Consider the following 254-nt stretch of genomic DNA (forward strand, 5'->3'; position numbering starts at 1 on the left):
GAGGCATAGCCAGCTCCCCGGGGGAACTTGGGGCCCCTCCCTCGCCCCTTGCCGGTCATGTTTCGGGAGGTGCGGGGGAGGGTGAGGGTATACCCTGGCTGGTGAGCCGCTGCGGGGAGTGGGATTATTTTTGTAATGAGTTATTTTTCTTTGTTCCAGAGGGGCCGGTCCTCTAAACCGGCAATAGTGTGTGTGATGCGCGGGGGCGGTCTTTCGACTGCCAACGTGCGTCAGATCTCCCTCTTGCCCAAATT

The sequence above is a fragment of the Mycetomoellerius zeteki genome, unplaced genomic scaffold (assembly GCF_001594055.1).
Source record: "Mycetomoellerius zeteki isolate Tzet28-1 unplaced genomic scaffold, Tzet1.0 scaffold622, whole genome shotgun sequence".
Lineage (NCBI taxonomy): Eukaryota > Metazoa > Arthropoda > Insecta > Hymenoptera > Formicidae > Mycetomoellerius > Mycetomoellerius zeteki.